The sequence below is a fragment of the Callithrix jacchus genome, chromosome 6 (assembly GCF_049354715.1).
Source record: "Callithrix jacchus isolate 240 chromosome 6, calJac240_pri, whole genome shotgun sequence".
Taxonomy (NCBI): domain Eukaryota; kingdom Metazoa; phylum Chordata; class Mammalia; order Primates; family Cebidae; genus Callithrix; species Callithrix jacchus.
The window spans coordinates 134,537,255-134,551,827 of NC_133507.1; the positions used below are offsets into that span (position 1 = coordinate 134,537,255).

Sequence of the window (14,573 nt, forward strand, 5' to 3'; positions counted from 1 at the left end):
GAGGGCAGAAGTAGAGCAGAAGACACTCTTTTCACTAAAACAGTAGTGAATAGGAAATACAGTAGAGAATGGGGCACCAGCATCACTGAAAAGCTCACAGATAGCTGTTCTCTATAGTGCAGGGTTTACGAAGGAAGGAGATACTGCAATGAAGCTGGACTGAGTGTCCATGGTTACGTCAGGATTCTGTAATAGCAAGTCAGATGTTGACAGTTACGGTGAATAACAACAAGGCCAAAATGACAACTGTATTAGTCTGTTTTCATGCTGCTGATAAAGATAAACGGGACTGGCAATTTACAAAGGAAAGATGTTTAATGGAGATCCATGTTCCACATGGCTGGGGAAGCCTCACAATTGTGGCAGAAGGCAAGGATGGGCAAGTTACATCTTACATGGATGGTGGCAGGTAAAGATAGAGCTTGTGCAGGTAAACTCCCATTTTTAAAGCCATCAGATGTTGTGAGACATATTCACTATCACGAGAACAGCAAAGACCCACCATGATTAAATTATCTCCCACTAGGCCCCTCCACCCCCGACAACACATGGAAATTGTGGGTGCTACAAGATGGGTGGGGACACAGAGTCAAACCATACCAACAACCATGGGGTTTGACCTACAGATATTTGAGTTGATGGCAAATAGATTATTGGTGTTTCTAGGGAGGATATTAATAGCCAATGAGTATGTAACATGATCACAACAACAAAAAGATAGGTAAGGGAAAAGCTAATATCAATTACTGCAATGGAAGATCATCATCTCTCATGCCATTTCTATGACTGAGTCAGTTTTCAGACAGAGGACTCCTTAAATGAATGACATGCTGTTGCCTTGAAGAAAGACTGCAGAAGGTTACAGCAAATATATACAATAGCAATCACCCCAATTCTTTCTCACAGTAATCTAAGGCCATTTACCAAAGTCTCTATATACTTGGGAAAGGGAAATACTTAAATTTTATGAAAGCCACTGAATACAAGATCTAAACTGATACTGATAGGAAGTAACCTGGTATGGTTTGTCTGCGTCCCCACTCAATTCTTATCTTGAATTGTAGTTCCCATAATCCCCATGTGTCCTGGAAGGAACACAGTAGGAGACAATTGAGTAATAGAGGTGGTTACCCTGATGTTGTTCTCATATTAGTGAGTGAGTTCTCACGAGATCTGATGGTTTTATAAATTCAAAGCAATATTACATTCTGAATAGAACGGTAAAGAATTGTACCACTCTCAAAGATTAAACAATGCAGAGGTGATGGTACTCACCTTATCTCCATTTAATTCATTGGCACTAACCTACACAACCAGATCGACATAGAAGGTCTAAAGGTAAAAGACCGAACTGCTGACGTTTAGTCAAATGAAGTATCTTAACTAGAACAGATCAGCATGGGCTCTAGAACTTAATATGAGGCTATTCATCTAGAGATGGCATTCTTTTCCATCTCCATCAAAAAAAAAAAGAGGAATTAAGAGCAGTTTGCTTTTACCTGGGGTGGACATCAATACATATTTACAGTTTTGCTTCAAGCTAAGGTAATTCTTCTGCTCTCTGTCAGAATATAGTTCTGGATAATCTTAAAATTTTCACAAACATCACACTTCTGCATCATATTGATATTCCTGGAGATCAAGAAATGCAAATATATGTGCCATTTAATATCCATTATGTACACTGGTTACAAATAACCCCAAAATGAATCAAAATCCTGCCATATTGGTAAAGTTTTAGAGGTTTATTGCCTGGAGGAATGCTTGGATTTAACCTCAAAATTACAGGACAAGTTCACATACCTTGCCCCTTCTGCCAATAAGAAAAAAAAAGCATAGCCCTTAATAGACCTCCTTATATTTTAGATACAGCATATACTACTCTTGGAACTACTGCTTTTACATATTTATAGAGTAATAATGAAAGTTCCCAAATTTGATTAGAGACTAGAGAAAGAGAGGACTCTGTAGCAGATTAGAGATGCAGTACAAGCAGATCTACCATTTGGCCATCTGACCCATCAGATTCCATTTTGCTAGAGATACATAAGGTAGGTTAAAATGTTTGATGGAATCTAAGATTTCTGAGCAAGGTCATTTCATGTACAGAAGACAATAAATAAAAGAGAAGTTCTGGCAAGCTACCAGTAGAAACTAGTTGCATAGGCCCTGGTATATGCTAAATGCAAGGCTATGAAATATCCAGTGACAATAAAACTGAAAATGCCCATCAGGAACTGGCCATCTTCAGATCCTTCCCTGTTTACCCTAAAACTAATAATTCAAAGTACAGTGGAAACAGGGATTGTGTTCTAAAAGGTCCAGATCAGATAAGTTAATGTGAAGAGGTGGCCCAGACCCCCAACTCATCAACCTTTGTTCTTCAGGTCACACATATGATCCCATAGCACATTCCTTATGTCCTGATAGATTTGTTCTATATGTTGGTGCAAGCCATGAATCAGGTGACTGCTCTTGCACTATAGCCCAACTCAGGGGTGGCCATGAAAGATGATGGCAAAGGCAAACTGAACAGTGCACCTGGTCATCAGCTGCATGTGAAGGAATAACTAAAAGTTCAGACCCCTCAGGGATGAAAGGATGATGTTCTGAGTAATCTCACCAGGAAAATAATTTAGATTAGTGAAAATGTTGACCAAGGTGAGGGAAATACAGAATGATTGGTAGGAAACACAAGTGATATATTTCAAATTTGGCCTAGGAACTAGATAGAGCAACAGAGATAATAGCTCATCTCATTATGAATCTCATTAGGTTTTTTTAGATTGTGACCAACAACTCATCCATTGACAAAACAACTTAGTATGGGACACTGTACCTGAAAATATTTTACTGCAAGTACCGTGACTCCGCATGAGAGCTTGCTCTGCTATAGGAGCTTGCCAACCTACAAGCAGACCTACACTCAACCTACATGCTGGCAAACTTGGAAATGTTGAGGAGTTGACATCCCTAAGAATGGCCTTCAGTCAATTATAGTTTGGATTCAATAGATAAATACCCTGGTTTCTCCACTCCTCAGATATAACAATTCTGAGACATGCTCTACACAGTCTTCCAGAGTTCCATAGTAGGACTGATCCCCTGTTGTTCAAGTACATGATAGGGTCTTTAATGCATTCCGTATTGGGTTTCCTACTTTCTTAATCTTTTTTTCCCACTCTTCCCCAATCACCTTCCAAATGAACTACTTTCATTCCCTTAGGAAGAGGGATTCTTATCCCAGGAAAAATTAGATTCTGGAAATGTGTATTCTTATAGCTTTCTATATGTCCCTTATCATAGCACCAAATTTATTGTTATTACTTGTTATTTTCCAATTGACTGTAAGTATTAAGAAGACAAGGATGATTTCTATCCTGCTCACAACAAATACCAAATGTCTAGCAGCTTAAATATAGTATAAACCCAACAAATATTTGTTGAATGAAATCACTTGCAAACTAAACTTTTTAAAATGGCTTCCCTACATATCAGTTTAGAATAGAAAACCTGGTTGTCTTCTCATCTCCAACCATCTCCCTACATGTACCCCTTACTCCATGGAATTAAACTGCAGTTCTCTGCACAAATCATATTATCATATTGTCAAGACTTTGCCCATTTGTTTCTTCTGCTGTTATAGTATTTCCTTTCTAGCTTATTCCTATCAATCCTTCAAGTCTCAACTAAAGTATAACCATCTCTGGAAATCCTTCCTTAATGCCTCAGTAATATTTAGAGGTCTCCCTGTTCGCAAAGAACCTTGAGCATAATTCTATTATAATTATTTTTAACATTTAAAAAACATATTTAAACTTATTTCATTTCCCCCCAAACCCATAAGCTGCTCAAGAAATGAATCTGTAGGTGTTTTATTTTTATACAGTGCCTAGCATAGTGTCTGGGGGAAAATTATGTGCTCAACAAGTATTTTCTGGCTGAAGATGAACATGAAGCATTAATATTATTAAGAATAGTGATATTTAGCCTGGAAAAAAGTTTTAAGGAATGCAGGGCATTTGTCTCAAGTATTTGAGGGCTACCTACAGAAATAAGCATAAAAACTTTGGTGCTTTTCTCAGTGTATTATGGCTAATAGCTTTCTGAGTTTGTAGAATTAGATGCTTGGGAATATAAAAAAAAGGTTATTGGTTGTAACAACTGCTGATGTGTGTAGTTTCTTATATCAATTACTAAATATTGCTGTTGACAGTTGTTAGCAGTTTGATAATAGCAAAGGCCTTGAGATCTAACTGGCTGGGTTCAAATGCCAGTCCTGCCTTTTAATAGGTGCACAACCTTGAGTAATTCAAAGTAATCTTTCAATGCCTCAGTTTCCACATCTGTAAAGTGGGTTTAATAAAGCTATCTACTTTACAGGGTTGTGATGGTTGAATAAATTATTATATGTAAAACATTTAAAACAATAGGTGCTCCACAGATGATGGTTATAATACAATCATTTTATTCAACCCATTAGGCCAAAGCAGGTCCAATGAATGAAAGTGTTAGCATATTTTGATTCAATATAATAATTACTTTTGATAATTCATGCTATCCAACAGTGAAATTGCTGTCTCACAATAGTAAACATTATGCCACTAGAAGTCAAACCATCCAATCAAGCAGTGGTTATCTTACTGGAATGTAGCCAAGATTTAAAAAAAATTCTACTATATTTTGATTCCAGGACTCCTCCTACACCACATTGTGATAGCCATACCAATTTGCACATCATCTCTTTATTTACACAACATCAAATGCCTTAAAATGTAACCTTTCTTTTCCCTTCCAGAGGTAGGAAACTAAATGAAATGAAAGAGAATGAAAACTTTTATCTTTAACACTTTCTTTACTATCTCCTCCCACTAGATAACAGTCATTCAGCTGAAGAAGACATTAGTAAAGGCTGGCTAGCCTGTAACAGGTAGAATAAACAGACACAAACTTTCCTACTGCCAATATTATTCCTCAGTTGAGATCATTCCTGAGCTTCATTATCCAGATCAGGGGTTCACAACCCCCCAGGCGGTGGTACAGGTACTGTTCAGTGGCCTGTTAGGAACTGGGCCGCACAGCAGGAGGTGAGTGGCAGGCAAACACACATTATCACCTGAGTTCTGCCTCCTGTCAGATCAGCAGTGGTATTAGATTCTCATAGGAGCGCAAACCCTATTGTGAAGTGTGCACGTGAAGGATCTTGGTTGTGCGCTCCTTATGAGAATCTAACTACTGCCTGATGATCTGAGGTGGAATAATTTCTTCCTGAAACCAATCCCCAGCCCTGGCTGTGGAAAAACTGAATGAAACCAGTCCTTAGTATCAAAAAGGTTGGGGACCACTGGTATAGATAATGCATAATGGAGAGTCATAATATTGCCACTTAGATTTCCATGGGCATAGGTGGAAAGATGCTGGAGAAAAGGAATTTTAAAAAACATAAAAAAGCATAACGAAGTTCTAAATTCTCATTCATTTCACAGGAGCCTGTCTGCCCCATAAGGACAAGCTAAACAACACTTCACTAAGGTTAACTCCTGAAGTTTGGTCTGGAAACAAGCACTATTTTTTCCAATTCTCCATGTTCCAGTACTCCAGCCCCGACCCCTGTCACTTTCTTTCCCAGATAATAATGAATCTAACCATGGATATATAGGAACTCTTGCAGAAACAACCTCTATTTTTTGCTCCCTGACAAAACCATTATATCAGATTTTATTCCTGTTTCACCACCATTTTTATTCCTTCCAGTAGTGTTTTAGATTGTATAAATCCAAGATATAGAAAAAGAAACTGATACAGATATAAATTGAATCACTCAAACAGAAGAGTCACATTGAAAGTTCTCTAATGACATTAGTGCAAGAAATGGAATTCAACAATGAAGTCTCTAAAAACTTAAATGATAGATCTTAGCATTTTTTTCCTCGAGCATTCTTTAAATGGAAACTGCATAGAAAAGTAAAACCTCAATTATCACAGAATAAGTCTCTCCCAGAAGCACTGAGAGAAGTTGTAGACCTAAAATGACAGGTTTGTTAATTGTACTTTTAAAAAATTGTCATCATACTCTCTTTTGTCATGTACTAACTAAAAGTGACTCCTTAGAAAACACTATTGAGAGGTTTTGTTTGAAACTTTTAAGCACTATTATTGCCCTGTTGGAAAACTGACCTTAAGGAAGCCAATCTGCCCTACCGAAGAAGCAGAAGACATGGAGACCTGTTGTGACCCAGCCGACAGCCAATACCAACTGCCAGACATGGTAATGAGACCATCGTGGACAATCCAGCTGACCAGCTAGTAGAATGCAGCTGCCTGAATAAGCCAAGAAGGTTAAGCAGCAGACGAATCACGCTGCCAACACACAGAACCATGATAAATAATAAATTTGTTTGTTTTCACAAAGCAAGTGTGGGGATGATTTGTTACACAGATGTAGATAACTTGTATATCTTAACATGAAAGTCCCATTTCCTCCAGGTGGTTCTGGTTTTCTGCTATATCTGGAATAGTAGCTTATGCTTCTCACTTTTACATTTCTGGAGAAAATGAAACTATAAGAGTCTGATCCTGGATTGAGCCATACTTTTTAACTTTTATTGGCCTCCTCTATGCTACTAAGAAATGTACCCTGTATTTTGAGTTTTGAATCTTGAATGTGAATCATCTTGGTCATTAGAAAAGCCCTACTTTGGTTGTTGAGGAATAAACTTTTCTGTTTTCAGATTTTTCTTCACCTGTAATTTTATTCAAAATTCCCATGGGCAACTAGAAAATTATCTGATGTGGGAAGCAGGTTCAGGATTTGTGGACAGTGAGTCCCAGTCTATTGTTTTCATCTAATGATAGCCTTGTGGTCTATTTTAATCTTTCTGGCCCTTGCCTAGGAAAAAGGAGCCATCCTGGCAAAATGTCTTTGAAGCTTTTTGAAAGTGATACAATCTGAACATGGTCATAAGTGTAACCAATGAATATTAGTGTCTCAGTGCTACTTTAAATATTTTCCCCACTTTCTGATGGTCATGATGTGTTCAGAAAGGAAGGGATGGGTCATTATGGCAGGTGGTAAGTGACAGTTTTATGATTTGTTTGTTCTATCTACCTAGAAACTGCTTCAGAAAAAAACAGGCATAGAAGTGCTGTTTTGTTATAGTCAATTCAAAAAAGAAAGATAACGATGTGGTCTAGTGGTTTCCACATGTATTTCAGCGTCAGCAACTCTGAGTTGTAATCTCATCCAACTGTCTTTCTGGCTGACTCAGATTACTTAAGAAAAATTACCTAACTTCTCTCTGTCTCATTTTTCCTACTTATACAATGGCATAAACCACCCTTATAGTGCAGAGAGAATGTTTCAAAATTTTAACTGATATTTATAAATACCCAAGAAATATATGCTATGGTGATCCAAAATACACACACATAAAACATATGCATTCACATCTCTTTTTTTTTTTTTTTTGACTCTAAAATATCTTTAACTTCATCTAAAATCTTAGAGAGAAAATAAGATGGGAACAGGGAGGTTTGTAATTTTTTTTTTCTTTTCCCATTTTAAAAGCATCTCACTCCTAGTTCAGCAGCATGGAGAAAGATTTGTTGTCAGCTCCTAGGTAGGGCAGTGATTCAAATTCCCAAGGTTTGTGGCAGCATCTCAGAGAGATTCTGAGAGATTTTCAAAGCTCCATTTTCTTTTAATTAGCTCCCTCTTTGCCTCAGGCAACAAGTTCAGGGAATCAATAGGCTAGACTGAATAAAGACTCTGTAGGTATCAGGAGCTACAGTATGTTAGGACTTGTCAGACCCTGGATTCAGGTTTCAGAAGGTAAGCATCACAGGCCCAAGAACATTTAGAAAGGAGATTTCAAACAGACGCAGCTCACCAGCTTCAGGAAACTGTCTGACCCCGATTCCCAGACAGAGATTGCCATGGCTTTCAACCACATGTTGTCCCTGCACAAGTCACTAAAGCTCCAAGACTTGCCCTAGAGGCCTACAGACCTAGCCAGACTCTGGTTAAGACTTAATATCACACTTGAGAGAAGCTTGCAAGTATGAATTCAGCTGAGGTGTTAAAATACTTTTGCAGTGGTTCTCAACCCTACACACTATCTGTTCTCCTTATTATGTCTTCTTCTGATTATTATTATTATTATTAATTTCTCTTGTCATAGTAAGTCTTTCTCTGAACCCATATGTTTTGAGTAATGCTGGAAAATTTTTAACTTTGTGGGGCATAAATTTAATCTGCACCATTATTATTATTTACTTCTTTATTTATTATAAGCATAAGCTGCATGTAAGGCTGACAACAGCCTTGCTAAGTGAGGCCCGGTGGATTTGTTTTCCAGAGTTCACATCTCTAATGAACTCAGTTCCTGCTGAGTTAGGTGCTGTAATAATTGTTCTGGAGTAAACTATACAAAGTCAAAGGCAGAACATTTAGAATTCTTTGTGAGCATTCATTATTTATTCAGGGAATAGAATTCTGAAATTCACACCTAAAAAAATCTGATTATGTGACATGGAAAAAATAAAAAATACAAAGCCTCAGTAATAAATCAGTCAGTAGCTAAGATTAAGTGACAGTAAATACCATTAGGTCCAGTTCTATTTGAAGCTTCAAACAGTATGACCCTGAGTGTTTGTCTAAAAGAATCACAAGGTATCTAAAAACTTTAGAAACATGGATTAAACCTATTTTAAAATTATTTGGTACTTATCTTTTCAAAACAATATGTTCAAAATATTGCTGGGTATGGTCCCTTGATATATCAAGCAATGGGATTAATTTTTACCCTGGGAAAGTACAATGAATACAGAACTGAGTGTCCAAAAAGTCTAGAAACCTCGGGAAAGTACTTTACTTACTATATGTTTTAAAACAAATACTTAGATCCATTGTTTTAAATTTTAAAACATTTCATCTGAAAATGTGTCAAGAGGTTGAAGGAAAATATATTTAATATATTATTTCAAAATATAACCAAAATACTGTTTGACAATGATTCTGGACTTCTTTGGACAACCTATAGAATAGTGACTGATCCAATGTTACTCATGCCAAAAACCAAAAGAAAGGGCTTAACTAATAGAGTCAATCAATTATTTCAACAAAGCTGCAGAAGAGGGCTGTGTGAGTGGAAAGAAAGGAAGGTGTGATTATAGGAGGGTAAGATAGTAATTCAAAAAGTAAGAAACATGACTGTATGGAGCTTGAGAGATGAATTTAGGTATGGAAATTCTGTTCACTCTATGGGTATACTGGGTCAAGTGCATTATCAGGCCCCACGGCTGAAACAAAACATTACCTGTGTCAAGGTGAACCACCTCCCCTTGCCTTAAATCCTTGTTCTTTGAGAAACTTTCATGATTGCAAATTCTTGCTTTCCAGGTATCTCAAGCCAGGGAAAGAGAATACTTTGGTTATAATTTTAGGCCATAAATCCACAAAGAATTTTTTTAAAAATCCACAAAAGGTTTCTCAGCCCTTCGATTTTCCTCTCTAATGTGTGTGAGACCAAAGTTGGCACAGTCCATATTGAGGATCTTAAAGCAGAGCCACCATTAACTGTGATACAGGTATCAAAATATTAAACATGCATATCCTCCTGTACTCTTTTCCTTTCTTTCAACCCTAGACATTAGGCATTGGGGATTAAAAAGAGTAAGTGGGTAGTACCCAGACTTCATCTCTGATGCAAGAAAAGTTAGCTATACTGGGGCAACTGCTTCTCTGACCATTCCACCCATGACCAATACACCTGATGGCTATTGCTGAGCTCTTACAGCTTTTTTATAGAGTGTTAGTACAAAATCCATGTCAGGTCTGTCCCTGACATGGGGGCTCTCTGTAGTAGTGGAGACATGCCAGTCAGTATGGGTTCACTTATCTGATTGACAGAGGTCTGTACTCTCCACTCTCTGATTACAAAAATGAAGGAATGGTCAGCCACGATTAGTCCACTGACCCTTTTCTTTGGAACTATTGTCACTTTTCTTTAAAGTTACTTTTATGTCGTTTCTCAACCTTTCTTTGTTTTTTCCTCAAGACATGACACAAGCATTCAAAGCAATGAGGTACACCTATCCAGAAGATAAGTACTTGCTAAGGCCCTACTATCCTATAATATATGGATAGCAATCAAGCAGACCTCTCAATGTTAGTGATAAATTAATCCAGCTTTATTCTAACTTACATTAGACATCATTCTATTGTGTCTTTGATTTTGGCAGCATTCTGTAGTCCCCTCTGTAGTACTACCACAACAGAGTTTTCATAGCCGTAAAACAGAATTAAATTCTACAATCTGATGAACTGATCTACAGGCAAACTCCTATATATTTTTTGATGTCTGAATATCTGGTTTTTGCTTTCCAAATTTTATTTTCTCAATGTCATATATCTATGAATACTGCTAGCATATGCTTTGGACCAATCCCTGAAAAGAATAAAAGCATCACTCATCCTGTTTGTTTTTTTCCCAAGAAATGAAAATGTACTTAACATTTTTAAGTAAACAATGTACTTTGAGGGAGACTTTGCTTTAATAAATGGGGTTTAATAGTTTTTTCTAATCACATTTCTATCTTATTTCATTTTCCTTTAAATGAGTGGGTACATTTGACAGCCCTGAAAAGTAAGGCACTAATAGTAGTGTCAGGGTCCAAGAATTGAACAAGCTTTCCTGTATCACCCCTGTGTCTCACCCAGAGCTGTACCATATATCTAATTTTAGTCTTTGGCTCAACACCAAACACCTGGAAATGGCATCCAGCCAGAGATGAACACAAAGCTGAACAGTAGGTGAGCAAGTACATCTGTCTTCTTTTTTTTTCTTCCCATTTTCAACTATTAGGTAAATAAGGTAGTTATTAAATGACGACTTATGCAAAGCCTGCAATTTTAGTGTTCACATTTCATCTTACCAACATTTATCAGGCTTCTCAGCAAGCAACGTATTTATAATATTTGTATTAAAACCAGTCTGACTTCCTACTCAGTGCCATCATTGAGTAGGCACTTCAGCCTGTTTTCTGCTTAGACTAGAATGTACATAAGAAGCTTATCAGATGTTGAGTTTGTTGAAACGAGAAATTCATCACTGGTAAGTTTTCAGTTGCTGATATTTCTGCATCAGCATGTCCCTCCATACTTGTTCATGTCATAGCACTCAGGACTCCTGACTCCATTTCTGCACCCACAGAAACCACATTTCCTCTCACTCCTTCTCACTTCACCAATCCACAAACCCTTTAACTACCCCTGAAATATGGAGATATTTCCCGACATCTCCACAAATATAACAGAAAGCTTTTGTGGTCTCATGTAACCAAACTTATAACCATATGCACGCCTTCTGTGACCGAGAAAATCACTCATCTTTCTAGTGTGTCCAATTCAAGATTCTTTGCAATAGACCATGGTTCATGAAATTTGAAGGCCAAATCCTGGTGCTATGGATTTCAAAGGAACCAGGCACACATATAAAAACAATAAAAGCAATGCCATATTTTATCTAACGCTTTATCTTTTTAGGTATATAGTTTGTTTTCTCTTTTATAAGACTCTAAATTTTGCTTGCTCTCTGAAAATTAGCATGTGGAAATTTCTCTCTGGTCTCAGAAAGTTGTACATGAACATGATTTAAAATGAAATTGAGTTATGTAATTATGAGTTCATGAGCCATATGCATTCCTAAGGAATCCTACACAAATCCATAAAGTAGTAAAAGATAATTTTAATTATTATTAACAGCCGTGCCATTTTAAAATACTGTTGTATGTTAATACATTTTGTGTATCTTTTCAGGTTTTCTTAGTTGCACCTGTCCTATTCCAGACATGAACTTGACCACCTGATCTGTGAGGGCTCAGGTACAGCATGACAGCACTTCACCCCAAGATTCTACCTCTCATTTCCCACTTGGGCCTATTCTGTTGACACCTCAGCTTGGGACCAGGAATGAAATCTACCCTCCATTTACACATGTACTACCCACAGTGTGGGAAAGTTAACACCCTCTATCAGTTTGCTAAGGCTGCCATAACAAAATACCACAAGCTGGGTGGCTTCACTAATAGAACTGTATCTTCTCACAGCTTTAGAGGCAAGAAGTCCAAGATTAAGGTGTCAGCAAGTTTGGTTTCTTCTGAGGCTTCTCTCCTTAGCTTGCAGACGGCCACATGGTCTTCCCCTCTTGTATACAAACCCCATGGTGTCCCTCTGTGTGTCCAAATTTCCTCTTATGGCAAAGGCCACCAGTCAGATTAGATTAAGGTTTGCCCTAAGGGCTTCGTGTTAACTTAATCACTACTTTGAAGACCTTATATCCAATATAGTTACCCTACAGAGTCACATTCTGAGGTACTGGAAACTAAGATTTCAATATATAAATCAAGGGCAGGGGGAAGAAACAATTCACCCCATAACACACTGCATGGGTGATCAATGAGGGAAGGAAACTGATGAATAAATTCTTCTCCTTTTCTTCCCTTAGAGGGATGATCCTGATTGACATTTCATGTGACAGCTCTCAATCTCTTAGTGATTGGCAAGGTGGTACTTATAACCATGGTATACTGGCAAGTCATTGGCTCTCTCCTAGGCCTGATTTTCCTGTCCCTAATTCCTACCTTTTTCCAGCATCACAAATGCCAATAACAAGCTTGCACTCAGGTTCTGCTTCCTGGAGAGGAAAGGCTGAGTTATCTCACTTCATATTTACAACCATGCAAGGTATGTCTTCTTTTTGTTGCCTCATAAAGAAACAGGAATCTAACAAGATACCTGACTTGTACAGAGTTACACAGCCAGTAAGGTATAAAATCAGAACTCTGATTTAAGTCTTCTGCCTCTTATCTTGCATTATTTCCCAGGTACCACAATAGCTCCTAGCAATTTTTTAAAAATGTTTTTTGAAAGAGTGTCTTGCTCTTTGGAGTGCAGTGGTGTGATCATGTCTCACTTCTGCCTCTACCTCCTTGACTCAAGCAATCCTCCACCTCAGCCTCTGGAGTCACTGGGACTATAGGCACATGCAACCATGCTCAGCTAACATTTAAATTTTTTGTAGAGACAGAGTCTCACTATGTTGCCCAAGCTGGTCGCAAACTCTTGAGCTCAGTGATCCTCCTGCCTTGGCCTTCCAAAGTGCTAGGACTACAAGCAAGAGCCACTCTGCCTGACTTCTCCTAGCAATTTTTATGCATTATTACATGTACTTTAGGCCACTTTCACTACCAAATTTTAAAACTGTTTAAATGGATTAGAGATAAGGCATCCCAAATACATAATTCATTTCCCTATTACTTAAACACTATCCTTTCCCTTCTTCCCTAAACCTATGAGTTTGGTAATCCTTACTCAAAGCTTATTTAAATCTGAAATTACTTGTATTCAATAGAAAGTATATAAATTTAAAAAAAAAATCTCTTTATTGGTATTATCACGATCTATACCTTTCCAAGGAAACCACATCTCACAGTCATATTAGGGAGGTTCTTATATCTTAATCAAAGCTTAACAGTTTAATTGTTCATTAAACATGAGAGTAATTTAGTGTCCTACTATGCAATCATTATTGTTTCCTGAAAATCTGGTATGACGAGGTACAATAAATGCAAACTGAAATATTGCCTGTGTAAAGTTATTTATTTCTTCTAGCTAAAAACATTCATAACTGAAATTTATTGGCTCATACTCCCTTCATTATAAATATTTTATGTTCTGCCTCAGGGATCCATGTCTTAGCATTTAAATGTCTCAATCTTGTGTCAGTAACAGGAAGAACAAGTTCACTGGGTGGAATTTTTGCCCTTTACTTCAGAATGTTACAATAATAATAGGCTATAAATATGTAATAATTATGCCTTTGATCACTGCTGTAGTTTTCTAGCCTAAATGAATTAAATTCAAAACTAAAACTGAGCTGAAAGGCAAAAATGACAGCAGTTACACTAAAATTTTTCTGAAAACTCTATTAATATATTAAAAACATTTAAAGTGGCCAGGATAGTACATCATTTTTCCTATTACTGTACTTTTACTTTAATGTGAAATAGTACCTATACCTATTGCCACCTTTACATCTCAATAATGGTTTATATTTATGTAAAACTTTTTGTTGTTGTTGTTCTTTCATCCTCTAGTCATAATTTTTGAGGTACTAAGGACTGTTGCTATGACAGTCATCACTCAAATGGAAAAGGTAAGGTTCAGGTAGTTACAGATGTATAACTTTTAAAATTTTTAATATGTGTAGTTATGAGATAATAATAACATTGTGCAATGGTTTGAATTAGACTTTCTGTTTTCTGCCTACCTCACCTGGTGAGATCAGCTTGGGGTAGGAGGTGCAGTAGAAAAGGAAATGGCAGAGAGTAGAAGACATGAGCAGGTGATAAAACAGCAGACAGGTAACACTGTCTGGAGAGATGAGGGTATAAGACAGAGGAAATACCCTGCTTTGGCTATATTCTCCCAGATTCATCTCCCTGTGTAAAGCCTACTGAACAGATTACTGAAGAGATTCCTAATATTGGGTAGCTTTCCTAGAAACCCGAAA

The 14,573-nt window shown here is 37.3% G+C and overlaps 1 long non-coding RNA gene across 1 annotated transcript in view; it reads right to left on the bottom strand.

Moving 5' to 3' along the window:
* LOC144576825 (uncharacterized) overlaps positions 1-14,573 on the bottom strand; it is a 165,832-nt gene that overhangs the window by 147,269 nt on the left and 3,990 nt on the right. The gene's annotated exons all lie outside the window — the stretch shown is intronic.